The 10,935-nt window shown below is 30.0% G+C and overlaps 1 non-coding gene across 6 annotated transcripts; it reads right to left on the bottom strand.

The window, feature by feature from the left end:
* Positions 1 to 8,013: 8,013 nt before the first annotated feature.
* Positions 8,014 to 9,900, bottom strand: LOC106358425. Of its 6 annotated transcripts, XR_007314979.1 has the most exons (6): positions 9,385 to 9,897; positions 9,184 to 9,284; positions 8,990 to 9,100; positions 8,844 to 8,922; positions 8,552 to 8,746; positions 8,014 to 8,473 (listed from the first exon to the last, which is right to left on the bottom strand). It is a non-coding gene; the product is annotated as an uncharacterized LOC106358425 (transcript). The 6 variants fall into 6 exon arrangements; XR_007314978.1 differs by having other exon boundaries at positions 8,552 to 8,922; positions 9,184 to 9,245; positions 9,339 to 9,900; XR_007314977.1 differs by having other exon boundaries at positions 8,552 to 8,922; positions 9,385 to 9,900.
* Between the last annotated feature and the right edge of the window lie 1,035 nt (positions 9,901 to 10,935).

The raw sequence follows: 10,935 nt of genomic DNA, 5'->3' as shown, positions 1-10,935 counted from the left end.
TTATGTAAAGATGGTAAAAACAAGGGCAATTGTCAATAATAACACCTTTTAAAGTTTATGTTTCAAAAATAGCACTAGAAGGAGAAAGTCACAAAAATGACATTCATTAAAGGGTAAAATATCTATAATACCCTTGGTTTAAAATTAAATAAACAAACAAAAAAAAATAAAAAAATAAAAAAAAATAAAAAATAAAAAAAAATAATTTTTTTTTAATAGTTTCAGATTATATGTTTTCAGATTCGAAATTTTTATAATTTTTTTTTAGATTTTTTTTTCAAAATTTTTATTTTTTCAAAAAAAAATTTTATTTTTTTTCAAATTTTCTTTTTATAATTTAAAAATATTTTTTTGAAACTGTTTTTAAAATTTTTATTTTTTATTTTATTATTTATTTTTTATAAAATTTTAAACCCTAATTCCAAAACCCCACCCCTTAACTCTAAACCCTAAGGTTTGGATTAATTAACCCAAGGGGTATAAGTGTATATTATCTCTTTAGTGAAACCTATTTTTGTGACTTTGAGCCTTGAGTGCTACTTTGGGAACAAAAACTTGGTTTGATGCTATTATAGTCTTTTTCTCTAAAACAATTCTCAGTATATATACTCGTTGCATGCACGCGTATAATAAACAATCGAAAACTGAATAATTTTGTTAACCCGGTATCATCAAAATATAAAAAGAAACAGTTTTAAAAGTTTATATAAACTAAACTGCATTTTACATGTTAGCGTAAGTTTCAAAAAATAGTTATAACAATAGTATTGTATTTTCAATACAGTATACATTGATTAAACAAAATATGATTTTACATAATCAGAATTCATTTGAGTATATCGACTTAAATTTTCAAGTCATTTTAGAAAATCATCTACACAAAACTAATAGATATCATAATTAAGTCGTTCAGACAAAATTAAGTCGATCCGTTTAAATATGTATGACATATATAACGTTAAAAGATTTTGTATATCACTATTTTCCTTCTTTTTTTTTGTAAACATCTTATCCATTTAAAAGATGGCCTGTTTGTTTAATACAATCGTGAGCTTTTTTAATAATTTCACTCAACTATACGATTGTTGCCTAAAAGCAGAAAAGGCTTTAGTACGTGTTTGGTTTACCAAAAAGGTTTAATGTCATTTTCTTATGTTTAATGTCATTTACTTAACGAAAATGTATAATTTTCGAAATACTTCTAGAATTATACTGATTATATGTAAATGAGATACTTAAATAGGATTTTCAAATACTCCTAGAATGATAGATGTATTTAAGATTATTAAGGGAATATACTCTTTAAATAATAGCATTTTAAATACTCCTATAACTATGATTGATTATATATAAATGATATGTAGTTTTGGTTTTGGTGCCCATAGAATGAAGTAGATAGTTTTAGGATTAGGAGGTATCTAAATAACATATTCTAGAAAGTGGAATATATAATAATTACATCACCTATATATGCGGAAGCGTACAAATTATAATTATAAACTTCAAATGATTAGATTCAATATGATTTATTCGTGCAAGCGCGACGTACGCTTACAACTTTTTTATCTTGTATTTTTCTTAAAATTTTAGGTTTACTACTCTATTTTTCTAATTCATTTGTCTTTTTTATTTACTGACTCTAATTCATTTGACTACACCTTGATGTTATAAAACGTGGTTTATGTCGGTTCATGGCCGGCAATTATAAAATAAACACATTTCTCAAATTAATTCGAGAGATGCATCAATTTGGCAAGTGATGAAGGTATATAAAATTTTGCGGCGGGTGGTGGGTTTATTTATTAGAAAATAAATATGACGGAGAGGATGAAAAAGGGACACGTTGAGAATGTGAAGAGCGTGGTGGATGTTGAGGTGGAATCAATGTTGGGTAAGTGGTCCTTCTTGTTAACTGTTACATACATCTAACTAATGAATAAACTCACCATTTCCACAGTTTCCTCATTTTTTTTCAAAATACTTTTTTTTTGCCTATTTTTTTCCAGTATACTTTATCTCAAATCTAGTTATACCGATCAAGATCACGATCAAATCTTCGATTCCTGTGATACGACCGAGTAATAAATAAATCACAACATATACTTTTGTGTGATGATACCGGTGTTATGTATTGTTGCTGTTCACATGATTCTACCAATCGCACCAAATTATTAAATTATGTCGACCCCTTTTTCCCATCTGATGTGTAGAATGCGAAAAGGGGGGACTTTACATGTCGACTCTTTTAAGCAAAGCGACGAAATTACACGAATGAATATAGTGTCGTGTATTAATAGTTTATCCAGGATGGAATAATTCGAAAATACTCTTTATGTCAACTAATCAGTCTAGTAAATATTTATTCCGGTTATAGTCCAATTTTTGTTTTTCAATTCCGGTTGGTACATACGTGTTTAGATGAATCCGAACCATTTTGGGTCAACTAATCAGTCTATTAAATATACAATACCGTAGAGATATATATATATATGCATATTACAGGTTTAATAGTCAACTAGATTTTGATCCGCGCTTAAGAAGCGCAGATATTTTTTTGGTGACCGTAAACTCAAATATTAAATAAATTTATGTTTATTATTAGATATCTAAAATATTTAAAGCTGTTTTATTATTATTATTTCAGTCGGGTACAATGTTTTCATTGAGTTTTCATATCCGAATCAGATTTATGGTCGAACCGTAAGATTTAGTAACTCATATATAGTGGAATAGAATATAATAAAATGAGTATAGTAAAAATATCTGAAAATCAAAAAGACCGTTATTAACCCACTGAAAAAAAATATAATTTGTTTTTTGTTTTATAAATTTTTGATATATTAATATATATTTGACTTGTATAAGAAATTTCTTTTAACAAATATTGTTAAGTTTATTTATAAATATATTAATTATCAATCTACCAAAATAATGAAGCAAGTATTATTTTTTTTTCCTTTTTTAATTTTCTATCAAACTATTATCAATTTTTTTTAAAACAAAAATCAGTTTGTGACAGATATTTTATTATTAGAAATCCATACAATTTAAATAATGTTACATTTATATGTATTTATGTATAAAATAGTCTTCATAATTTGGGATTTTGTAAAAAAAGGGTCTAAAGTTAATTTGGTTAATTTTTTTTTCTGTAACAAAAGTTAATTGGATTTATAATTTTTTTTTTATGAATGGGTTGTATCAGTTAAATTATCTTTTTAAGTTAAATGCCCAAAGCCCAATTAATAATATTTATTTTGCTGATAACAAATTGAGATTAAATAGGGATAACATATAATATATAAGGAAGGCTAAAAAAAAAAAAAAAAAAAATCCAAACAACTTTTATAAGTAGATTTATCAAGACTGCTTCCTTTTTAATAGAATAGATATAGCTTGTTAAGACATATATATATCTATATATATAAAAATATGTTTGCATCACTCCTGCTTTGCCACATCATAAAGTTGGTTCCTGACAGACCGACACGTGTCCGGGTTGGATGATACTCACCGTTTCACTTAATCACAATTATTAATGGACTTTTCTTTTTTTTGTTAATAAATATTTCAGACCAGTGTTTTGGGCTTAACATAATTGGGTTTCTGGGCGGTAGGGTAACACATGAGGAGATCCCACATGAGACTCAATTTTAGTTGGAGGTTTTCCATCCAACTAAAATTTTATGTTTTAAACCCTCAACTATTAAACCGTTAATATCGTTAACCTTACGTTAACAAAGTCGTCACATACCCGTTAAATTGAAACACATCGTTTCATATAATCACATAAACGACACGAGATCCTTATAATCAACATATATTTTAGTGATTTACATCCCCAACTATTTTTAATTCGGATGGAAAACCTTCAACTAAAACTTTTTATTTTTAAACCCTCAACTATCAAATCTTTAATGCATTTAACCCTCCATAAACAAAATCGTCTTTTCTGAACATGACCTATTAAATTGGAACGCAACGTTTCATTTAATGACATAAACGACATGAAATTCTTAATTTCTCTCTCATGTTGTTTCTAATACTATTTTTCTCATGCTCATATATTTATCAGGAAGGTGAATTTTGGAATGCTAAGTAATCTAGGTTATCCATCTCTTCGCACTCAAAATTTTAAAATTTATGAATAAGGTGAATAGGAGAGAAAACAAAATTAGGATTAGAAACAAGAGAGCTTTTTAACTTATCTCATCTTCGATAGTTCTTGAAAAGGAAGAAACCTATTTTTTTTATTTATGGATGAATCATGATTGTCCACACCCATTGATAAAGGGATTTTTAAGCATCTTGTGCTGTTCTTTTGATTAAATGAAACGTTGCGTTTCAATTTAACGGGTCCCAGTTCAACAAAATGACTTTGTTTACGGAGGGTTAAAGACAATAAAAGTTTAATAGTTGAGGGTTTAAAAACATAAAGTTTTAGTTGAGGATTTTCTATCCGATTTAAAAATAGTTGGGATTTAAATCACTAAAATATATGTTGATTGTAAGCATCTCGTATCGTTTTTGTGATTATACAAAACTCAGCGTTTTAATTTAATGGATCTTTGTTCAGAAAAGACGATTTTGTTAATAGAGAATTAGCGGCAGCGGTTTATTAGTTTAGAGTTTAAAAACATAAAATTTTAGTCAGAGGTTTTCCATCCGATTTAAAAATAGTTGAATGTTTAAATCATTAAAAACTCTTTTTAATTCAATTATTACTATACTAACTGTATTAAAAACATAAAGTTTTAGATGTAATTTTTTCTTCTAATCTAAAAATAGCTTGGGGTTTAAATCACTAAAAACCCATAATATTCTGCATCAAATAAAGTTTGACAACAAATCAACCATTTTTCACTACAGTTATTATTAGACCACAAAGTACTGATTATATTTGCTTCTTTTTTTCCTTTATCTATTTCTGGCATGTGCGTCCCATATTTATCTAACTGGTAGTTTGCTACAACAAAAGTTACCAGAAATGAAAAAAAAAAGAAGTTTTTTTTTTGCTAAATGAAACAAAAGAAAAAGAGAGCTGAGTATTCCAAACAAACCAGTTACCAGAAAATTTGGTATGAGGTTCATTCGTACGGAGCAACATAAATCATTTCCAAATAAATGAGTGCTTATATTTTTTTTTTCTTCTCAGTTATGCTGAGAACTTGTCTGGCCAAACATGTGAAGATGGAGAGCTTTTCGAGAAATTTATATTGCATCCGATGGAAAAATGTTGAGAACAAAATTCTTTCTAGAAGTCATCAATCCAGAAAAAAAAAAAGTCATCAATCCAGTTTTTTTTTTTTTCTGTCTTAAGTTGGCCCATTGTAAATCAAGAATCTTTATGTATGATAGAGAAAATAAATGCTTATTTTTTGAACACCGAGAAAATAAATGCTTAATAATAGATTGTCAAACAGAAATAATAATGTAAAGGTTTTGTGTGTGTTGACTTTGAGATTATAGACGTATCTCTCTTAAACATCAGTGTAGAGCATTTATTAGACGTATCTCTCTTAAACATTAGTCCTCGTTACCATTTTATAGGTCCGTGCTACGCATGGATTATGCATTTTAAATTCTCCTGATTATTTCATTTGTATACTTTTAATAATTTAAATAATGTGGTTATTTTATATATAAGAAATGTTTAGGGAACCAAGCGCTCGTAGCTTGGTGGTAAAGGAGGTACAGCTGTACTGCCCGCCACCCGGGTTCGAGTCTTGGCCACAACGGATTTAACATCCCTTCCGTTGGGGCGCTGGACCCCTTTCGGGGGATAGTTGGGAATGTGGCTGCCCAGATACCAGAGTTATCAAAAAAAAAAAAAAAAAAAAAAAAAAAGAAATGTTTAGGGTTATGATCAAATTTTAATTTACTTTAAACTATTATATAATTTACTAGGGGTTTGGCCCGCCCTACGGGTAGGAAGTTATATTAAAAATTATTTTATAAATATATATATTAATTTATTTAACTCTTAAACATCAGTGTAGATTGAAAATGATATCATAAACGAACAAATAATGGAAAAACTAATTTTATTTGTTTCTTTTACTTTAAGTTATGAACAATGTATTTTTGTCTGGTTATTGTATTTTTCCTAGTTCATCCAAACTATGCAAATATTAATTTTTTTTACTTCCATTTTAATAAAAAAATCATGGTAGATTTTTCATATTAGTATACCGTATAGATAAATATCAACGTTAGACAAAAATTATGATGCTTGGTGAAGAAATTGTAAGTCATATGTCTGTGTTGTTTTAGTGTTTGGTACTCTTATTTTCTTTCTATAGGTTGGTATTGAGTTTGTTATTGCTTAAGCTACTATACTATATTTTACTTTACATTTTATTCACTATGTTTGTGTACTCAACATTGAAATCCACGTTCATTGTTTAGATTTGATCTGTGGTATTGTCAAATAAAGTGGTCATAATTGATATTTTATTAAAGGTTTTTTTATTTCATGTATATCCGTAACAGGACAGTTGTTCATGCTGAAAAAAATTACATGCTGGCAAATTTAAGCTATAGCGGTGGAAGTATATATCAAAATTAAATATAAATGCTTTAACAAAAAAAAAAGGTATAATGTTGTTGTAAAGGGTGGGACTAATATTTATGGACAATTGCAATAATAGCACCTTTTGAAGTTTATGTCTTAAAAATAGCACTAGAAGGAGAAAGTCACAAAAATGCCATTCATTAAAGGATAAAATATCCCTAATACTCTTGATTTGAAATTAAATAAACAAACAAAAATAAATAAAAATAAATAATATAAAAATAAAAAAATAAAAAAAAAATAATTTTTTTTTATAATTTCAGATTATATGTTTTCAGATTCGAAATTTTTATAAATTTTTTTTTGAAACTTTTTTTCGAAATTTTTTTTTATTTTTTTTTCAAATTTTATTTTTATAATTTAAAAATACTTTTTGAAACTTTTTTTAAAATTTTTATTTTTTTATTTTAGTATTTATTTTTTATAAAATTTTAAATCATAATTCCAAAACCCCACCCCTTAACTCTAAACTCTAATGTTTGGATTAATTAACCCAAGAGGTATAATCGTATATTTACCTCTTTAATGAAACCTATTTTTGTGACTTTGAGCCTTGAATGCTACTTTGGGAACAAAAACTTGGTTTGGTGCTATCTTAGTCTTTTTTCAATATTTATTTCGTAGACACCATAAGTTTGGTTGTTTCCTCACCTTTTTATTACTGTTAAAATGATTTCGCCATTTTTTTGTTCATTTCTATGTTTTTTTTTGTTAGATGAGTTAAACAATTTTTTCCTTTTCTCTATTAACTAATTATAAAATACTATTTGTTTTTCTCACAAAAAAAAATTGTTGAAACAAAATGAATCATATACACGCATGGTTTGAAAGAAAGAATCGAATAAGTTGCAATCATTAAACTGGCGGTTAGTTTAACAATGCATTGCTCTCAAAACTTTCTCAAGCTCTATGGCTTTACTTTTTTGTTATATTTTAAATAGAATACATTTTGTCAAAAAAAAAGATTAGTTTAACAATAAAGTGGAACTTGTATTTTAGCAGAGCAGGTTTTTTGCCTTAAACGTAATCAAGATCTCTAATCTAATTACAATTGGACATATTTGTTGTCATAATCGAAAACACCAAGAAAGTTTTTGTTACAAAAAAGAAAAAGATAATTTACCACATTAAATCATTTGACCATTTTCTCTATATCTTAAATCATTTTACTATTTTTCTATATCTTAAAAAACTTTGATGCAAAATTTATTTTCAAATACTTATTAATGGATCAACTTGTGCTGGAATTTTTCTTTAAGATTTCAGTTCATGCTATTTTCTATGATATGTATAATTATTTAATACTAAGAAACCCAACGCCATTTAAATACATTAGAGCAGAGAGAAGTCCAAATCAGCCTTCTTCATCGAAAGAGTTTTGGGAAAATATAGATATTTCATTTGTTCGTCTATTAGTAATTACGGAGAGCTTCTTCGTAAAGAGAATAAACTACTATGTTTATTATGTGCTAAAAAAAGTACTATGTTTACTCTGCTTTCTCTTTAGCTCGTATTTACTCTTTAAACGTTTTCACAATTTTTCTAAGTCACTAATGGCCAATGAGGAGCGAGTCGGTGAAACATTCCAATCAACATGTGAATGATTGCAGCAACATTAGACGAAGCGGGTATCATCTGAAAGGTTACGGCGTCTCGGTTCTTCATCTCAAAATCAGAAGTGAAGATATTTTTTTCTTCAGGACCACAATCTTCTTCCAAGCTTGGAACCTTAATGTAGACAAGTCTCCAGAGCTAAGCAAGCCCTGGTGCTAATGATACCGAAGGGTCTACTGGTGGAGTGGTGGTATTGCGCTATAGGGACTACTTCATGGTTTCCATAATCGATATAGAACACTTCAAATTTATCATCTCAACAGCTCCTCGTGGTGCATTCACAATCTGAAAATAGGTATCAATCAAATGAATAAACAGAAGCAAAACAAAGCACTGAAACTAAGAAGATGGACTGGAAATTACCATTGCACGGTTCCAAAAGTAGTCAAGGAGAAACTGTGCAAGAACGATATCACCTCTCTTAGAGTTGAAGGATGCGATGATGGGATCATCTTTAACACACATGGATGCAAAATGGTTCTGAATCGAAGCTAGTTTCTGGTCTCCAACCGACTGAAGATAGAATCGACCACCGCCAAGTACATCTGTGACAGCAACCTATTATCATACACAATGTAAGGAAACTTGAATGGATTGCTGCTTATTTTATACATGTATTAAAACTATCTGAGTAGTGCTGAAGAGAGATATTCACAGAGGTCTCTTTTTTGTTAGGTTTCTAAGGCTGTACTTCCATTTGATAGTTCTTGTCCTTTAACATAATTCTCCCAAATCTGTAAATGGTCAACAAAATATTTAGCAAGATTAGCTTTTACTAAAGACATTTGTATTGCTTGTCACCTTCAGTTTCTGGTTTGTAGCATATCTCTCTGCCTGTTCAAGAATAGTTGCTTCAGCTCCCACATTGATCAAAGAACGTACCGATTCAATCCACGGTTTCAACTTCAATCTCTATTAGGTTATAACAGAGTACTTTTAACAAACCATAGAGAAGAATAGAAACCTGAGATGTAAGCTTAGCTGTGTTTCCTTACCTCGACATCTCTCTGCATGAGTTTGCGTCTCATTACATAGATAGCTTAGCTGCGTCTCTCCACTGAATACACATTCAACAACAGCCGGTATTTTCCTGATTCTTTGAAGAGAAGGCTTTCTTAGTTGCGGGATGAGACAAATAATATATGCTTACCAATTAGCGATTGAAAATGAGCTTTGTTTATCAGATATAGATTTACTTATGTCGGTGATGTGCATGGCTAAAGATGCTTTTGCAGAATAGATCCCTTACTTTCCAGACAGAGCACGAGATTCAGCAGCCAAAAAGAGCATCACAATCGTTTGATCTGCCTTTCTAACTCCATTATTAAGCGAGACGAAGTGAAATGAAATCTGTGTAACTGAAAAAGGAAATTGGGAAAAGGAAGTGATCGCTTAAAGAGACGAAGCGAGCTGAAAAAGAATCAATTGTTAAATAAAGAGGTAGATTGAATGCTTCCGCCGGTTACTGTAGGATACAAAGAGGTAGATAGATTGAATGCTTCAGGTGGGAGGAGTTGATTAATCAAGGAAAAACTCAGAGTACAGAATGGATTTATGGATGGGGGGGACTTTACGGAGATCACTCGACGCTTTTAAGTTTCGGTGTATTTTCGTCGGGGAGGTCGCAGACGTTAGAGGAAGAAGAAAGAAGAAACATGATGCCAGGTGGGCTTCTAAAAATTGTTCTGGGGATTGGACTAAAGGATTGGGCTCAATATGAAATTGTAACAAAAACCCGGTTCAAATAAGCATATGTGGAGAACCGAATAGAAGGAAAAAACGCGGGGGCCTGGTTAGGCGACACGTGTCAACAAATGCCCACCCCTAAAAAAGGATGTGGAGGGCTAAGGTGAAAAAAAACCCTGTTTTATTATTATAGATAGATAGATATTTATGGTATAATGCATGTATTGGTGCTACGACTGTGATTTATGTATATACTGCAAAGTTTTTCACGGAAAGCTTTCTTGGGAGATAGTAGAGGAACTTGCAAAAAGAATATGTGAGTTGCCTTTTGATGTGATAAAGTTTTCTTGAGAGATAGCAGGGAAATTTGTAAGAGAATATGTGAGTTACCTTTTGATGATGGTAATTGGTAAAGTTTCTCCGTTGTCTATAGCTTACAGCTGATTATGATAGTGACGGTGAAAGGTTAAAAAGTTAGTTTATGAAAGAAAGTTTGTATTCATTCCTCTTCAGGTGTGACAGAATCTGACAAGGCTTTGTGTTTATTTTGATATTTTAAGTTTCTCGAAGTTGTATGAATGATCTTACTTTTTGGCTATTGAAAGATTTTGTAAAAATGGTTGGTTTCTCTTGTGTGACTTAACCTGCTCTGATGCAGCAAGACAGATCTTGCAATCTCCCTTTTTTCCTGCTGAAATTAAAATGGCTATGTTTAAGTTGAATCCCAACAAGGTGCCTGGGTTAAACTCTAGGTTTTTCCTGTTACATGGAATGTATTGGGTGATGAGGTCGCTGAAGGTATTTTATTTTTTTTTCACTATAGGATTCATGTCTTCCTCCACGTATGCCACAATCCTATTTCTAGTGCCAAAATCCCCTGGAGCAAATGTAATCTCAGACCTCATGCCTATAGCGCTTGAATAAGCTCTACAAAGTTATTTCCCATCTGTTGGTTAAACGCCTGAAGACAATTCTTCATTCGCTGAGAAGACCAAACCAAACAGCTTTTGTACAAGGAAGACTCCTTATAGAAAACACTCTTTTAGCATCTGAGATTGTCA

This window comes from Brassica napus, chromosome A7 (assembly GCF_020379485.1).
Source record: "Brassica napus cultivar Da-Ae chromosome A7, Da-Ae, whole genome shotgun sequence".
Taxonomy (NCBI): Eukaryota; Viridiplantae; Streptophyta; class Magnoliopsida; order Brassicales; family Brassicaceae; genus Brassica; species Brassica napus.
The sequence above is the reverse complement of the archived record's forward strand: the minus strand, read 5'-3'. Positions and strand labels throughout refer to the sequence as shown.